This window comes from Helicoverpa armigera, chromosome 27 (assembly GCF_030705265.1).
Source record: "Helicoverpa armigera isolate CAAS_96S chromosome 27, ASM3070526v1, whole genome shotgun sequence".
NCBI classification, from domain to species: Eukaryota; Metazoa; Arthropoda; class Insecta; order Lepidoptera; family Noctuidae; genus Helicoverpa; species Helicoverpa armigera.
The window spans coordinates 7121940-7139490 of NC_087146.1; the positions used below are offsets into that span (position 1 = coordinate 7121940).

Consider the following 17551-nt stretch of genomic DNA (forward strand, 5'->3'; position numbering starts at 1 on the left):
CAAAAATAAATGAAGTACATAAAATGAATGAAAAATTGGACCCACAACATAAAAAGCAAATAAATAAAACTCGAGCAAAAATCCAGGTCAGCTTTTTTACAAAATATGATTTTATTTCGATTGAAAGATGAAAATGGTTTTCATTCTGAACTGACCTGAATTATTGCTAATATACCAAATTAGAAATTTTTCACAAAAACGCAAACATAACAAACCTCGTTTCCCATCACTAGTGCTATTATAAATAAGCGTAGCCGACGCCCTTTGAGTATTCGGCGGCGCTCTAGGCCCGTCACTGATCGGATCATAATCCTGAATCCTGCCAATCTTCTGTTGCTGACTTTGTTGTTGCTGTTGCACCGGATAATTCTGATATTGCTGATAATATTGCCCTGATATTCTTGGTACTGGGGATAGTATTCCTCTTTAGGCTTATAGTACTGTTCTTGGTACTGTCTATTGTGCCCTGAAGGTTGGTGAGCAACCTGTTGCTGCATTGGTTGCTGCACTGGCGGCGGGTGGTACGTGGTTGCTGGGGTCTGATAGTGGTTCTTCGGGGGCAGATTTGGGGGCGGTATGTTTGGGGCAGCATTTCTGTTGCGTAGTTGTCGATTTGTTGGTGATAGTTGTCCGATGGCACTTCTAAAGGGGAGGTTGATTAGAAACATATGTATGGGTGTCGGAAAATAACATTAATTGTTCTACTATGTAAAACTATAGATACTGTTAACTTTTTTCTGCATTAATAGTATTAAGTTTGTATGATAAGCGAACTCTTTGGCACTGATTTAAGAAATTCTTTTGTATCCTGATATTATTTTAAAGGACGCCCTAAAAGGATTTTAACTACTTATAAAATTAACCAAGAACATTACAGTAATTCATTAAAACTATAATATTATAGCATGCATATGAATTTTTGAACTTTGTTATCGCTTTTCCCTTAACCCGAATACATTGCTATATCTACCCGTAATTTTTACCATAAGTAAATATAAACTGGTATTTTTATGGGCTCCAATTATACATTTTCTAACTCTTCTTACTAAAAATCCCTTCATGCATTTTGGTCAAACCGACTTCAAAATGAAGGTCGTATATTCTACCCGTATTATTGAAATATGTCATAGTGAACAATGATTGTTATTCAAAACTCTAAACTTCACACAAATCATATGAAAAATATACCATAACTTGAATTAACACAATATTACCATATAGTAGGTAATTTTAAGGATGGCAACAATTTTAGAAGACAGTTACAAAATCACGGGAAACAAATAAAATGAACATAAAATGCTTTAAAACACAAATAAAAACCAAGTTCTGTCTAGATACAGGAAAATAGTTTCATTTTCAGTCAATATTGAGCAGGAAAATTGCCAACTGAACTATAATTAAATTAATGATAGTAGTTGAGGTAAAACCATATTTTTAGACGTGATTTCACTAGTCATGCATTTTCAGGTACATATTTTGAACTTATCAACAGCCTAGGTGCAAAATGGAGTACTGTTGGCTTATATGACTCCTGTCTCTCTGATCTACTTAATCGGGTGAAATAATACATATATTTATTTACGCCTTAGTTAAGTCCACCTTTGTACATTTATTTATTTTTATTTTATTTATTTATTTATTCATCTCAAAGTCACTATGCCTTTACAGACTTAAATCTAATGCGACATAGTACTTACTTACAATTAATATTTCCTAACTATATCTTAACTATATAACACAGTACAAAACAACAACTAATCCTTAGAAACTACACAGTAAGTGGCCCTTGTGAACTCGCTCAGTGTACAGTTAAATATGTCGATGTGCTCAGCCACCGTGTTGAGAGTGCGCAGCGCGCGGGTGAGCGGTGCGCGCTGCAGCAAGTTAGTGCGCGCGCGTGGCACCACCAGCAGCCGCGGCCGGCGCCGCCGCCCCACGTACTCGTCCGGTACACAAAAACCTATCTCTGTTAGAAGACCCGAATTTTTTATGTCACCTCTCAGAACTCTTAACAGGTAAGTCGCCAAAGCCACTTCACGTCTGACTTCCAATCTGTAGTAACCTACCATACCGAGGCAGAATAAGGTGGGGTACAGTAATGGATATCCCGGATATATCTTATACATTTTCATATACATAAAACGTATATATTTGTTATGTATACGCTCAATCATTTTTTTGTACTTTATTTCACTTGGACTCCAGATGGCCGCATTGTATTCCAGATGACTCTTCACAAGAGCCTCGTACAAAGCCCTTAATGCACTGATGTTCGTGAAGTCATTTGCCTGACGCAGCATAAATCCCAGATTCCTGTACGCCTTCTTACAAATATTCACCACGTGTTTGCGAAACTGTAAGTCGCTGGTGAAGTGGATGCCTAGGTCTTTCACCTCCGTGACACGCTGCAGCAGCTCCCCGTTCATGGTGTACTGGTGGTGGTGTTGGTTTCGTGCGCGGGTGAACGAAAGTACCGCGCACTTTGAGACATTGAAGTGCAGCTTATTGCTGCGACTCCATTCAGTGACACTATCCAAGTCGCGCTGCAGCATGTCACGATCCGCAGTACCTTTAATCACTGCTGACAGCTTAAGGTCATCAGCAAACAGTAAAGATGTTGACCTGACTACCGACGCTATATCATTTACCATGATAATAAATAATAAGGGTCCTAGATTACTACCCTGACTGACTCCCGATCTTGTGTAGTAGGGCTCCGAGAAGTGTCCGCCACAGTCGACATACTGACGCCTATCTCGAAGATAACTGGCGAAGAACTTTACAGTATGTAATGTGCAGCCCATACCCGCCAGCTTCGACAAGAGTATGTCGTGGTCGACTGTGTCGAACGCCTTCTTGAAGTCAAGGTAAGCTACGTCAACCTGAAGCCCGGCGTCAACAGCAGGAACCAACTGCGTCATCAGGTGAAGTAAGTTTCCCGCTGTACTGCGTCCAGGACGGAAGCCATGCTGCGCATCAGACAAATGAGCCCCGATCTGTGCATAAAGGATATTGTGAACAGCCATCTCGAATACTTTGGCCGGTGCGCTGAGCACCGCAATAGGTCTGAAGTCACTGACATCCGTGCCACCTCGACCTTTAGGTATAGGTACAACCCTACTCAATTTCCAACGAGTCGGAAAGTGTGCTACCGATAAGCAAATATTGAATATGTGCAGCAAAGGTCCCGTTAATACTATGCGGCAGTCTCTTAAAATGAAAGGCGGTATCCCATCAGGGCCCACTGAGCGCTTAGGCGGCAGACAGGTGAGCGCACGGCGGACGGCCGTGCGCTCGATGCCGGCGAGGTGCGCATACGCGCTGCTCGGCGCTGCGTCCCTGCACGCCGCCTCCGCGCTCAGTTTTAATATGTTTGCATAAAGTACTATAAATAAATAGAAATATATGTATATGTACTCATCATCAGCCTTTTATTATCCTCTACTGGGCACACGCCTCCTCTCACACGGAGAAGGATTGTGCATTAATGACCACGCTTGCTCAATGCGGGTTGGCAATTTCAGACTTTTAATGTCAACAAGAAGTTTTGTCAGATTTGAAGATGACCTGCTGCGAATCGAACAGGCACAGTCATGCATGCAGTAAGACTTCGTGCCACTTTTTCTGTCAATTATTTTGTAATAACTAAAACTTCTACTTTATGTGCATCCATCTAACAGTGGGTAGGAACGATTGACCACCATGAAGTTTGACTAGTAGTGACTTTGGAAAATCATCATCTGACTAGCCTTTTCCCAACTATGTTCAGAAGATGTGACAAAAGAAACCCATATTGTTTCTTTGCAATTTTAACAAGTTTATATGTGTGTCTGGCAACCAATACCCCGTTATTGCGAAATATGTATAAGGTCCCTACAAAAATTAAAATATTAATGCAGTATTCCCTTATTCGTTTTCTATGACAATGTTATTTTTCCGATTAAATGGTCGATATGAGAGTTAGCAACAAATGTTGGTAAACCATCAATGATTTGGGACATGGGACCACATAAAATGGACCATGAGCGATGACAAAATGTACCTTTTGATATGAATAAGACCGCCAAAACAAGTTTTTCAAAATAGTTTAGTTTAATAAGCTGGTAATATATTAACTACAAAATGCAATTGAGGTATCTATACCAGTTAGGGTCCGTTTTACTGGTTACCTATAAAGTGTCAGTTAGTTAGCTGATAATTCATTCTATCTGTCAGATAAAGGCTATTATGATATCTGCCAAATATTGCAGTAAAATATACTTTTTCAAACTTAGATTCACTTCAAAGTTGTAATAATGAATTTACATATGAAATATGCTCAGACGGTCTTATTATTGATCAATGTGAATTGATTTTTAATGCGTGGACTGTATTTTGATAATTATTTATTAATGATCATGAATATTTAATTGCTATGATTCGAATTATCTTACGGATGTAAGTTATCGAATAGTTTTGATTATCCAGCGTTTTTGTAATGAATTTTGCATAGTTTTTGCGTAATTTTATTTCCGCTTTTAATAAAAAATATCCTCTTTAGTATATATGTACTTGATAATTTAGGTAGAATCTCAAATTAAATTAAACGTTATAAAACAATAAATGCAAACTACATTATTATTAATCCCTAATAAGTAATTATTTTTCCAATCAAAATTCAGTCCACCACACAGAACCAACATAACCAAACACACAACATTAACCAACCAGCCAACATTGTGACAAACTTACCAACAATTTCTCCATTCTCATTGATCTGGCGTTGCTTCTCCATCTGAGCCTTCTTCTCCAGTTCTCCATGGTACGCTACGTTGCTGATTATCTTCGTGTTAGCTTTGATTCTTAAGGTTTCTGGGTCGTCGGCAACCTGTAAATAAGATTTGTACTGAATTGAAGTTTAGAGCTGTTTCTTTGCGATTGTGATAGATAGATAAAAGGTTGCAATGGACTGATTTGAGCCACGGCGGCTGTCCTCTAAGGAGATCAGTCAGCTGCCCAGGACATATTATAGTGTACACTCATTTGTGCAGACACTGGAGCACTCTCTGTTCCTTCACTCTCATAGCCCGATGGGACGGCAATCCGACAGAACAGGTGCATGGGTGTATTGATCATCAACGTACAGATTACAGAATGCTTTGTAAAAGTTTCTTAGATCATCATCGTCACCATCATCAGCCCTCCTATTGTCCAAATCAGGGCACAAATGTCTTCTTATACAGAGAAGGAATGAGCGTTTGTCACCACCAAGACAGATTGGCGATTATCAAATACTCAGGTCGACGAGTTCCTAAAAGTCCTAATTAAAGGCATCGATTGATGTTTTATCTCACAAAAGTGGTTCATTCATCTTGTGCATAAATACCTACAGAAGCGTTTAGTAGTGGCAGTGTATGTACATTTACGTACACAAGTATAACTCACTAGCTTTCGTGTAAAATAACATCTGTATTCCTTAATACATACCTGTGTGAATTTCCCTTGCTCTTCTCGAAGTCAGCGTGGTACTTGACGTTGCTCTGTATCTTAGTGTTTTCAGCTATTCTCTTCAGTTCAGGAGTTTCAGCCATCGTCGTGTGCTTCGCTTTCGGGACATGTCTGTAAATACACGGATTTTTATTTTAATACTTAAACTTGCGGATATAGTGAAAGACGATCAAAGAAACGGTGGATGGATTGTGTGAAAGTAGATATGGTTAGAAAGAATGTTACTTATGAGATGACGGCAGATAAAGAATATGAGAGAAGAAAGCCGGCTACGCAGATCGCAAATAAAATTGGGAAAAGACCAGGAGGATGACAGCTGCATTGAGTCAGTGACGACCTCGTGGCTAAGATCATAAGTCGGTCGGTCCGAGGATTTATGTCATGAAGAGTTCCTCCGTTTTCGAAAGGCATATTAAGTGATTGGTGGGTTCCAGCTGCCATTTGAAGATCTAGTAATCAGGGCATTCAGGAACCAGAGATTTTGACAACTGGTTTGAGGAGGTCAGACAAGCTGTCGTTCCATGTAATTTAATGAGCAGTTTTGGAACGTCAACGAAAGGATAGGAGGAAGTTTCTAGCCGCGGAAAGTACGGACAACAGCTGGTAATACATATTTAAGCAAACGCATACTAAAATTCCTTTCTAGATGGACATTTTCTGTTTTTTAGTCCGATCAGTAACACTAATGTGTCCAATTACTAAAGAATTTGCCGTCAAGCGTAAAATTTGCAGTTTTTAGCAAAAACAGTAGTTTCCGCGAAGTAGTAAGTAAAAGTGTGAATAATCGCGACAATCAAACTTTCATTTATTGTGACAGCACGCACTTTGAAGATTTTGTTGATTGATGGTACTTTTTTAACCAAGGGGTATTGAGTTGTCCGGGTAACTGGGTTGAGGAGGTCAGATAGAGCAGTCGCTTCTTGTAAAGCACTGGTACTCAGCTACATCCAGTTAGACTGGAAGCCGACCCCACATAGTTGGGAAAAAGGCTCGGAGGATGATGATGGTACTTTTTACTAGTCCGTGATGGAAATTGTTTTGAGACGACTTCTGAAATAGCTACCGTTTGATCACCTAATTATTTTTTACTTCCACCCGCGGATTGGGTCCCGTGAGAGACTACTTCTATACCTGGATAAGATATAGCCTATGTGACCCTGACAAAGTGTAGCTTCCCAACGTGTAAGAATTATTTTAAATCGGTCCAGTAGTTTCAGTTTAATTTATTTATTGTACTTTTTGCACACATGTTACAAAAACAATGTACAAAGGCGGACTTAACGCTTTAGGTGTTCTTTAGCAGTCAACGTTTAGGATTTATTTTGTATATGCCTACAAGTATTTTCTTAAATCCTCTTTATATTATAAATAATTGGTGACATTTTGCCAACATTAATTAAGCAAAATTCCTACATTTATGGGTGTAACGCTTATAATAGTTGCGTGCAGTAAATGCTATGTGAACGAGGTCAGGCTATGAAATACTTAGTCAACTATATCTTAGTTATTGATGACAAACGCGTTTTGTTAAGTAAAGCAAGCATTATTAATGCAAAATTGTTGACCTTATAACTTGGGTGGGGAAGTGTCAATGTAAGACTTATCGATATTAGCTAGTTGTGTTTAGAAGAAAAAGATTTTATTTTGTAAAAGAATTTGTCAGCTTCAGAGTATCTGTATACCAAATTCCATTTTAATTGATTCAGAAGTTTTGGCGTGCAAACAAAACAGACAGGGCAGGAATTACTTTCGGATATAGAGTAATTTGGGAAATCCAACTTATAGGCTAGTTCTTAATAACTGTTCAAAGATTTAGTAGCTTTAAGAACTACCACTATTTTATAGGTACAAACAGTGCAAAAGCAATATATTTTTATTCGGGTCATAAAATCAAAGTATGTTACTAAATTTCACGGAAATCAATTTAACAGTTAAAGGAAACACAAATCAAACTACATATTACAAAACTATCGATAATCAAACTAATTAGATTCCGCATAAAATCCGAAGTAGGATAAAATCTGCATTGCATAATAAACCTGGTCAGCAGTCAACCAGTCCGTCATTTACATTGAAATCGGTGCAGCCGTTTTGACGTAACATACGTAATAAACGTGTTTGTTTATATGTTACGTCGTTCGAGTTTCGATGTCGATGAAAATGTGGTCACTTCCTTTCGTTTTATAAAAGTAGAATTTTTATCGATATTTATGATTTTTAAATGGTTACAGCTCAACTCTTTCTGGTTCATCAAATAATACTATATTATTATTCGTTTTATTTTGGTTAACGGTTTCATCCGCATCCCGTAGCCACTATTCTACGCACCTGGATAAAAGATTCAAATAGCCTACCTGGATAAATGGGCTAACTAGCCACTCAAAGAATTTTCCAAATCGGACCAGTAGGTCTTGGAATTAATGAGTTAAAACAACTCTTCCGCTTTGCAATACAATTCTTGCGGTTTAACTCAAATTTTAGCAGATTACCGAAGGAAAGGTACAAAATTCCATTCCACTTGCATTACAAAAATCTCGATTTGTTCAGCCGTTTTACCGTGAAAGCGTAACAAACAAACACATTTACGAGTAAAAATGGATTTTAGTAAACATTTTCTTGTACATACGATGATGAATGTCTAGTTCTCATGTAAGGAGATTAGCCAGCTGCGCAGGACATATTATAGTGCACAAGCATTTGCTTGGACACAGGCGCACTCACTATTCCTTCACTCGCATAGCCCGATGGGGCGGCAATCCGACACGACTGGAGAGATCAGGCGCCGGACCGACATTTACGTGCTCTACGATGCACGGGTGTATCAATCACCAACTTCCAGGCTCTGGGCTGCATTGTGACAGTTTCTTAAACCGATTTCGGCCCGGGAATCGAACCCGAGACCTCGTGCTCAGCAGCCGCGCTTGACAGCTAGACCAACGAGGCATTTAGTCCAGTGGCGGCGTAGCATCGGGTGGCACCCGGGCGGACTACCTATTGAGCACTCCCAAATACGACAAAAATAATCACGTAGTAACTAGAATTTTTGGGTTTTAGGACACAATTGAACCCAAACATGCCTTTGTTATTTAAGCCGCGAGCGTAGCGAGCGCGAAATTTTGAGTTTTGACCACAACAGTACTCAAACATGTCTGAAAAAATTACTGCAAAGTGAAGAAGCTGCGAGCGTAGCGAGCGAAATTTTCAGTTTTGAACCCTAGGTACTCAAACAAGTTTGAAAAAAAAGCACTGTAGAGTGAACAAGCTGCGAGCGTAGCGAGCGCAAAAATTTTTTAGTTTTGGGGCACAAAAGTCCTCCGCAGCTTATAAATAGCACCTAAACTGCTTAGAAATATCCACCGTAAAGAGAATTTTCTAATTGTTGGTTTGGGAACTCTCTTTAACTCAGAATTAAGCACATATAAAGAAACCGTGACCGAAGCGAGCGTCAGTTGTTTTGCTACTTCGGGGCTTTAGCTTTTGTTAGATCGAGGACTCAAAAGTAAGCGCAGAAGAAATCAGAAATTAATAAAAACCGCGAGCGAAGCGAGATTTTTTCTAACTTTGAGAAATTAATGTAAGTAATCAGGTAAAAGAAAAAATACAAGAGAGGGGTGACAGTCGGATTGAGAAGGGTGACACCCCTGTCAGTACTGTTGTAGTTTTGTTTAAAATTTGTATAACGCGCAGTAAATGGTAGCGAATCTAGGCTTGACTAGTCCCTTCTGCCAGCACCATCCTGGTCATGCAGATATGTGCCGACCAAGATGGCACCCCGAGACGTGGCACCCGGGCGGACCGCCCCTCCGCCCCCTTACGCCGCTACTGATTTAGTCTACATGCTACTAACATAGCAATAAAAATTCATTGTTTATGATCTTAAAAGTCTTCATATGACATGCGCGTGATTCATACATAGCGCGGTGTAGCAGAACGGCGGTAGTGAGTAATTCAGTAATTGCTATGAGTAACTACATAAATAAACAAACACGGCTTTAAACCGTCAAACTTTGATCATTCAGCCAACCGGAGTATGAGAGGGCTGCGGGATTGTTCGAAAGAGCTACCGCGGCCCTGGTACATAAAGGGCTTAAGATGGAACATGACGGGTTTGAGTCAGTAAGAGTCTGACACTCCCTCACGCTGCTAACCCATAGCAGGTCGTTTGATGATTTCCCATAAAAAGTATCAATCTCTATCGGCGGATTTCAATTACCTATCTATCTGTGTAGCAACGCAACAAATTGCGATAGCTGTCTCATACATTTTCGTTCACATTGTTACGCACACACTATTAAGCGTCAAAGGTGTTTACGCGCACGGTTCTCACTAAGAAGAACAGGCAAGAAACTCCATAGACATTCTTTGTACAGACGCTAGCACATCAAGCTACCACAATCCTTTAGTCTAATAGATCTCAGGGACGGCAATTCGAAACCAACTTGGTCTCTCTCTTCCTTAAATACTTAGAAGTCACAATAACCACAAATAATAGGATAGGTCATCCAAATTCCTATGACGAGCTCCTCAAAATGCGGCAAAGCCAAAAGCCAACTATTCCATAAATAAAACTATTAAAACGTATCCAACCTTGACCTACGCAGTGCGTGCTTTGCATATGCCGATAGGCGGGTATTAACATTTGTATTAGGTAACGGCTAGTTTACATAATTATTGTTGCAACGAAAGTGAAAATGAATGGACACTGTTTTATCGTTTGAATTGATTGTGTATTTTAATGGTTGTCTGGCTGTATGTTCGTCGTGTTATGAATCAGGATCATGTGGGGAAGGGAACACCTTTGGCAGTCGTTAGGGTAATCATTCATAAGCGAGAAAGTCAGACAACCAGCGTTTCTAAGAGGTATCGGGTTACCCGGGTAACTGGTTTGAGTAGGTCAGATAGACAGTCGCTCCTTGTAAAGACTGGTACTCAACTGCATCCGGGTAATAAACTGGAAGCCGACCCAACATAGTTAAGAAAAGGCTAGGCAGATGATGATTGTCTGTATGTCCGTCAGCCACTTCAAATTAACGGGAAGGAGTTGAGCATGAATGTGGATGGATATAGTGGAGGAGGACGACAAAAGAAACGATGATAAGAATGTTACTTATGAGATGATGTTAGTCACAAGAGTAAGAAATAGAAAGAAAGAGCAGGGATGAGAAGTCATGCTAGATTTAATATATAAGGATACTTACGCTTCGCAGTATGGTAGTTTCCGTATCCTTTGTATGTCCTCATGTTGAGAGTCATGCCACATTCCTGGCATTTGAAACAGCCTTTGTGCCATACCTGAAATCAAAACATTGATCGTTGTAACATTTTCAATACACTGTTAATTAAACACCCTTTTATTTGAATTTTAAAGCCTTCGTTTTGCATAAATCCTGTTTCGTACGGTTACACCTGTGTCTCGAGAGAACTACTACTCGCACCAGGATCAAAAGTAGTCTATATCCTTTCTCATGCTCTACTAATTAGGACTAGGTGTGTATATTCCAAAATATAATTTAAATCGGTTCAGTAGTTTTAGCAACTCTGACACCAGGGCCTGCTAGGTGCTTAAAACCTGTGGCCCACTCGATAAGAAGAAGAGTAGTTTTGGCCCGAAAGACGGCCTGTTTTCGGGCTTAAGTTACTTTGCATTTATAATATGTCCATTTCTGCCTGTCTGTGGGAAAACCGTCTCTAAAACCGCGGTGATCAGCTAGTATGAAAATAATTATTACGTCTGTATGTCTAAACGCAATTGTTACACGTTTTTCCTTAACGATATCGTAATTAAGTGAATTGCAAAACATCACGTGTGACATGTAGCATTGAATTATCATAGTAAGCAGTTGGTCAATCACCTAGGATGTAACTGTTGCTACGTATGCAATATCTACTTCTTCTGAGGGAAATTCTTCTTTTAATATGGTTCTCGTCAAACTTTTGTCGTTACGGAACATTGGGAGTGCGAAGAAACCATTATCATGTCTTTGCGGGTCCGAGGTTGCAGGATTATTCGCGCGAGTTACTGCAGCCCTGCTACATAAAGGACTTAAGAAGGAACAAGGTGGGTTTTAGTCAGTAAGAGTCTGACACTCCCTTACACGGCACCCATAGCGGGAGGGTCATTTGATGATTTCCCTCTAAAAAGTCTAGGTGGGTGGTAAGTTTTGGGATAGTTCTGTCTATCTATGGCGCTTTCATGCCAAAACCACAGAACAGATTTAAATGAAATTTTGTACACAGAAAGCCTAAGAGCCTGATAAAGGACATCGGTTACTTTTCACCCGGTTGCGGAAAGTCATTCTCCGGAACCTGGCTAAAATTAGGACCAGCTACTTCCAAACAAATTCCGTGTATTTTTTGGAAACAATACCCACTATCAAATCATTCACATCTAAAATATTGAGCCACAGTCCATCGGGCGTTGCACAAGCATTTTCGCAAACGCTGGCCCACTTCACAGCATATAATACAACAATTAGGTAACAATACATGGTATTTGTAGCCGTCGATTACTTGGATGCAACCGGGAGTTATATTGTTGTGAAGTCAGTTTTTGCTGGGTATTCATGGATTTTTCTCATGTAAGTATCGTAGGAACTTGTACAAAGGGCTGGACAGTTTTGTTTGGTTACTTTAACCTTTCTTTTGTGTACCTAGTAAGCTTACTTTCAAAGGATGATGGGTAAAATTGGCCGGTATATCCAATGAAAACCATTCGCATATCAAATGATAGCTTATACCCTAAGCTTCATTTTTTGTTATGGGCACAACCTTGTAAACCACCGGAGAACGAAGATATAACACCTGATAGCATAGGATAGCCCATGGACTTGAACCACCTCAGTGCGTATGGGAGGGATGTTTAAGTGCATTATTATTGTCAATAATTGTCAGAACGAGTCACAGAAGGTATCTGTGCCCATATTTTCCAAGTTTATTGAAAAAAAGATTATTTAGCAGGTAGTATTTACAACGTATGATGTACGTATTCCGCCGTTCTGGTGAGTCTAACCGGTAAATCCAATAAAAACCAATCGCATATCAAATGATAGCTTATACCCTAAGCTTCATTTTTTGTTATGGGCACAACCTTGTAAACCACCGGAGAACGAAGATATAACACCTGATAGCATAGGATAGCCCATGGACTTGAACCACCTCAGTGCGTATGGGAGGGATGTTTAAGTGCATTATTATTGTCAATAATTGTCAGAACGAGTCACAGAAGGTATCCGTGCCCATATTTTCCAAGTTTATTGAAAAAAAGATTATTTAGCAGGTAGTATTTACAACGTATGGTGTACGTATTCCGCCGTTCTGGTGAGTCTAACCGGTAAATCCAATAAAAACCAATCGCATATCAAATGATAGCTTATACCCTAAGCTTCATTTTTGTTATAGCCAAAACCTTGTAAACCACCGGAGAACGAAGATATGACACTTGATAGCATAGGACAGCCTATGGAGTTGAACCACTTCATTTTGTATGGGAGCGATGTTTAAGTGCATTATTATTGTCAATAATTGTCAGAACGAGTCACAGAAGGTATCTGTGCCCATATTTTCCAAGTTGATTGAAAAAAAAGATTATTTAGCAGGTAGTATTTACAACGTATGATGTACGTATTCCGCCGTTCTGGTGAGTAACCGGTAAATCCAATAAAACCAATCGCATATCAAATGATAGCTTATACCCTAAGCTTCATTTTTGTTATGGGCACAACCTTGTAAACCACCGGAGAACGAAGATATAACACCTGATAGCATAGGATAGCCCATGGACTTGAACCACCTCAGTGCGTATGGGAGGGATGTTTAAGTGCATTATTATTGTCAATAATTGTCAGAACGAGTCACAGAAGGTATCCGTGCCCATATTTTCCAAGTTTATTAAAAAAAGATTATTTAGCAGGTAGTATTTACAACGTATGATGTACGTATTCCGCCGTTCTGGTGAGTCTAACCGGTATATCCAATAAAACCATTCGCATATCAAATAATAGCTTATACCTAAGCTTCATTTTTTGTTATGACCAAAACCTTGTAAACCACCGGAGAACGAAGATATAACACTTGATAGCATAGGACAGCCTATGGACTTGAACCACTTCATTTTGTATGGGAGCGATGTTTAAGTGCATTATATTATTGTCCATATTAGTCAGAACATATCACACGAGGAAATGCTATCTCCAATAATGGAAATACGGTGGTAGAAGTAAAAGTTTTTATGTTTTGTTTTGCTATTAAAACAATTATGCCTAGTTAAGACCGATTTTAATTGATAATCTACCCTAGGCTTATTTAAATAAGTGATAAGTTGACGAAAATACATCATGCAATGGATTTTTCTACTATGGATATTATTTTAACAAAAAAATGGTGCTAAAAGTATAACTCTTTTGTGCCCGACTGTACTTATTTCCGGTCGATTCTTGACATGAACTGTATTATTTCAGTAACTGTAGGGTATAAGCAATAATCTAATTCACATTAGAACTTTATTGGTTATCAGGCCAGGGTTCATACAAAATTGCCCATCATCCTTTAATAGTTGTAAGGAATTAAATAACAAACTGGTAGCTATTGTAGGAAAAGCTGTTCCCTGCGTTTTAACCTGTGTTCCAAGGTAACTACTTACCGCATCTGGGTAAAAGTAACATATGTCCTTTTCAGACTCGGTTTAGTAGTTTTAACGTGAAAGCTTAACAGACAAACAGACAGTGGCATTTATAATACGTATTACGAGGGATTTGTATGTGTTAACCGACCGAGACAGCGGAGATTTGGAAATTATCTTTATCATGTTTAGCACGAAGAATGAGGGTATTATGGAAAGCATTTCATCCATAAGTTGTTATGAAGCATACAATTTAATTGACAAGTCTTCAAAAGACTTAAACAATTTGTCATTCTGATATTTCTCAGTCAAGGTTAGTTCTCGTCTAAAATTCTAGTGTCAGCGTTTTTACCTTTGTTAGTAAGTGCGGCATATTTTGACCCACATTATAGACCAGACAATAGGCTATAACATAATAGAACGGGCGGGATATGCGCGAACGCATGACTCACGGTTCACAATTAGATTTAGTTTATGTTTGGTGTTACGAGCAGTTTTTACAAGAGTACAGAAAGTGTTACTTTTGACGTTAGATAGAGAAATATGGATGATTGCCCTAATAAAAAAATTAGCTTCTTTTCTTCTTACGCACTCTATCTGCATCTCTTTCTATTCTAACTCTCTCATAACGGGCCAGCTGGAAGAGATTTCTAATGAAATAAGCTGTGCCTTTGTACTATCTGTTCTATTTTTCTTCTCTGTATTCTGTGTGTGTGCATAAATTGTTAAATAAATAAATAAATAAAATTAAGATAAGGATAGTGTGCATATTGTGAGAACGGGCTCCCATGCTGCTATAGGTACCTAATTGGAGGAACTAAGATGATGTTACCTGTAAATATCCATCCTCCGAGCCTTTTCTCAACTATGTTGGGGTCGGCTTCCAGTCTAATCTGATGTAGCTGGGTACCAGTGTTTTACAAGGAGCGACTGTCCTATCTGACAACCTCAACCCAATTACCCGGCAACCCAGTAAATAATAGGATACTTTTACCTCGAAAACCTAATTTCTTAATTTTATATTATTATATGGTTTTATGTTTTGTACATAGTATTTTATATAGTATTTTTATTTAGTAAAGTAGTTTGAGTTTGTAAATATAGATTTCCTAAGTATTTGAGTGAGGAATTCCAACAAAATTGTTCAAACGAAAAATGTGTACGCATCGGCACGAGTCCACTGCTATCATTGTGTTTGCGAACAAAGGTTACAATTTCGCGGACATTTTAGAAATGTTTGCACACAATTTGTTATTGTTTGCTAGAGCGTACACCAGAAGAAATGTTTGTATGCTTCACAGTGCTACATTGGTAGAATCTCACTCTTATGATTCCACATAAAAGCTTAGCATAAGACGCTTCTCGTGACCAAAAGGCTGGCTATTACCTCGGATAAAGGATCAGCAAGGCCATCCAACGAGGCAATGCTGTCAGCCTCTTGGGTACACTGCCGTGTGACAGCGATGAGGATCAATTTTTTCGACGCCCTTTATTAGTTTTAAGTTTTTTTATGTATACTTATATAGATTTAGTTTATTTTAAAATATAATGTACAGATTTTGAGGTAAATAAAAATTATAAAATAAGATGTTTTACTCAGATCGGCAAAGGTGTCAATTCGACAAAACCTATTGCTTAACCTTTCGAAATAATAGCCAATTTACAGTTGTTACGTGTACCAAACGAAACAGTTTGTAAAGCAGTTAAAATAATAGCAGAGAAATAAATGGCCCGCTTTGTATAATGAGTGAGTATTTGCAAATAACTCGTAACGCAAACATTGGTGTTTCCGTTACAGGATTTTGTTTGACTAGCTTCGGTGTGTGGTTTTGCTTGTGTTATGCAAAAACCTACCAAATTATAGCAGAATGGAAGCGCTGTAAAACCTAGTGTTCTTGTAAGAAAGTTACTCCTTATGTCATTGGATTTTGTCAGTGAAAGTCTTGTCAAGACTGGGCCATTACCACGATCCGCCGGATTATTTAGATGAACGATTTTTTAACAACTTTGGTGCACTCGAATCAAAAGCAGCCTATACATATAAGCTTCCTTAATAAGTAGGATAACTAACACGCAAAGATTTTTCAAATCGGACCTCTAGCTCCTGAGACGTAAACGTTAAAACAAACTCCTCAGCATTATAATATTAGTATAGCAAGATATTGACTGCCTTATGCAACATAGTCAACGTTTATTTTGACGATGTGAACTGAATTTTAAATAGAAACGCTATTATGTCGTCCATTCCTTATGGCAGACAGATTTCCTGTCGCTGATTGGTTTCTGTTATTTTTGGGCAGATTGGCAAATCTGTTACAGCATGGCGATGTTTTTATTAGACGCTTTCTTCTTCCTGATCCGTTCCTAGTTTTATTTGGGGCAAGCAATAATTTTCTGCTTCCATTTATATGTATAGACCTATTACAGGTTCTTACGAAACGTCAATAGCTAGGTGCACGTTTCCAAGGAGTCTTTGAGATTCGTTTCTGTCAGTCATACTTTACTCACTCCTTAATTTCTCTACCGTGCACACTGGACTAGAATCCCGGATATTTAGAAGGCGAAAATGTAGCCAAAGCCAACATGCTGAAGCCCTTTTGAGGAAAACAATGGTGAATTATTATTTATGTCCTCACTCAGGCAAACCATCTTTCCTTTGGCCTTCCTCTCCCTCTTCACCCATACTTATCGTCAATTCATCATCTACTTTCATGCTTAACACAATCATTATGGCGAATTTAGAAGATGCCATAGCTTAGTCAGCTTATTCTTTGCAAACATTGCAAATAAAAGTTTTATATTTCTATCTTCATTGTATTACTGACAGTTGCAATGCTCATTCCTTCTCTGTATGAGAAGAGGCTTGTGCCCTGCAGTAGGACAATAAAATGACTCATGGTATTATGAACATAACCGAAGATTCTGCAGTAAGTACCTGACCCGCACCAGATTTCTTTGGCCCAGTTAACTCGCCCTACATTTAGGACTAACTAAACACACTTTCCATTTTCCTAGGCTCGTTGTTTATTTTTTAATTATCATGTTTAATGAGGAAGTAGTTATGTAGCTTGGATGTTAGTGGTACATTGATGAATATAAAAAAAAGAATTTACAAAAGTTAAACATAGACAGATACTGACTGTTCAGCTCAGTTTCACCAATATCCCGGGAGTACCCTACCTTATACGAGATAAAAAGAAGCCTATAGCCTTCCTCAATAAAATGGCTTTCTGAAACTGAAGTATTTGGCAAAACCAGTAGGTCCTGAGATTAGAGCATTATACAAAACTATTTAGCTGTGTATAATATTTTATAGTATAGATATGTAATTTCTACCTATGTTAGAACAGCGTACTTTTTATATCAATCTACATAAGCCCTAGATCCCACAAGTTTCTAGTCTATTGTAGTTTTAAACATACGAGAGTCGCGTGCATCTTATCTTAG

At 38.7% G+C, this 17551-nt stretch overlaps 1 pseudogene; it reads right to left on the reverse strand.

Moving 5' to 3' along the window:
• LOC135118934 (LIM and SH3 domain protein Lasp-like) overlaps positions 1-17551 on the reverse strand; it is a 37193-nt pseudogene that overhangs the window by 4627 nt on the left and 15015 nt on the right.